Source organism: Mus caroli, chromosome 7 (genome assembly GCF_900094665.2).
Source record: "Mus caroli chromosome 7, CAROLI_EIJ_v1.1, whole genome shotgun sequence".
NCBI lineage: Eukaryota > Metazoa > Chordata > Mammalia > Rodentia > Muridae > Mus > Mus caroli.
This window is the reverse complement of record NC_034576.1, coordinates 56,594,066-56,595,686: the sequence shown is the minus strand read 5'-3', so window position 1 is coordinate 56,595,686 and position 1,621 is coordinate 56,594,066. Positions and strand designations below refer to the sequence as shown.

The following is a 1,621-nucleotide window of genomic DNA, read 5'->3' as shown; positions in this document are numbered from 1 at the left end:
TGGAACCATCTGGGACTTTATTTTGTGGAACAACATAAACATACCCTTACCTCGATGTTAGAACCATCATTGGTAGGCTCTAGATATTTTAATTTAGCATATACTCTCGTTTAGGGAAAACTGCTTTGAGGCAGCAGAAAAAGCAATCAATATCCTGTAAAGTGAAAAGAAAATAAAGTTAACATATGTAAATGTAGCATAGTATATGGGCGATATAAGTGGGCATTGTTCCCTCCCTTCTTTTTAATGATTTTCAAATTTGCCAATTAAACATTTAATGGTGTTGTTTTACCACAGTTTGACCCCGAGGATTAAAAAAAAAATCAGTAATATGGTTGATAAACATGTGTTAGTATAAGTAGGATCATTAGCAATATATAGTTGTAATGGGAGCCATAGAAAGCAAAGACACAAAGAGTTATTTGACAAAGTCAAGATTAAAATATAGGTAGTTCTAGCATGGGGTGACTAGGGTGCAGATGGCAGAACTGGGCCTGGTGGCTGAGTTGCAGAGTTCCGCAGGTGCTGCGCGCTGGGCAGGTTATGGCTTGCTTTGTGGCCTAGCTGGGCGAGCAGGGCAAGGGGACGAGGGTGCTAGTCATCTCTGAAGGCTCCAAGGTCCCACTGGAAGCGGGAGTCATGAGCTTTTTGGGCAACTTCAGCAGCAGGTGACCCAGGGCAGCATCTGTGGAGGTCTTCCAAGCTGCCTGGGAACACACTCAGCCTTCCCCTAGGCCCACCACTTCCCACCGCAGGGTTCGGCCTCTTGCCCCAGCCTGGTCCAGCAAGCTGAGTCAGGAGGCCGAAGAGAATGCACTCCAGGGCTTTGCTGCAGCATTGCAGAGCTACAAAGAGTCAGCTGCTGCTCTCACCTTCCAGGCTGTAGAGTTTACCACGTTGTCGGGTTACTTGCATCTGCTACAGTCTATGGCTCTGGCTCTCTGTCCATTAGGCTCTTCTGTGCTATTTTACCCGGCTCTGACAGTGTTAGATTTCTATATTCCTGTTTCTGAAGTGCCAAAACACAAGATTCACTCATCTGGTGGCCCACTGCAGATTACAATGAAGATAGCGCCAAAGATATTTTCTCCTCTGTTTAAAGCCTGGGCTCCCAAAGCGTTTATAGTTACCTTTAAGCTAGAGACAGACCAAGACATCATAATTAGCTGGGCTCAGAATGCTTCAGACATGAAGGATACTGATGGTGGCCAATATCCTTGTGTCAATAAAGTCCTTTGTAATTATTATAACTAAAGACTTGGAGACAAAGTTACTGCTGTCCAAGAAGGAGGTAGCTAAAGGCATGGGGCTAAAAAAGAAGATAGTAATCTGATGACCTTCGATCTCGACACACAGATTTTATATGTGAAAAAAAAATGTAAAGAAATGCACTTCTAGGATCAAAAGCCAGGGTTCTTACCACTGACAGGAACGAAGATCAATCCTGTGTTAAGGATAAACACAATGAAGAAATACTAAAAGGGTTGTGCAGGCAAATGCCTACTGGTGTTTCAGTTCTGTGAGTGAAACACTTGACATGGAAAATGAACAAGAACTGCTTTCACCTTCACAAAAACAAACAAACAAACAAAAACAACAACAACAACAACATAAAACAACT

General features: G+C 43.2%; 1 pseudogene; it reads left to right on the top strand.

The window, feature by feature from the left end:
• Positions 1-479: 479 nt before the first annotated feature.
• On the top strand, positions 480-1,382 carry LOC110297943 (annotated as a pseudogene).
• Positions 1,383-1,621: the final 239 nt, after the last annotated feature.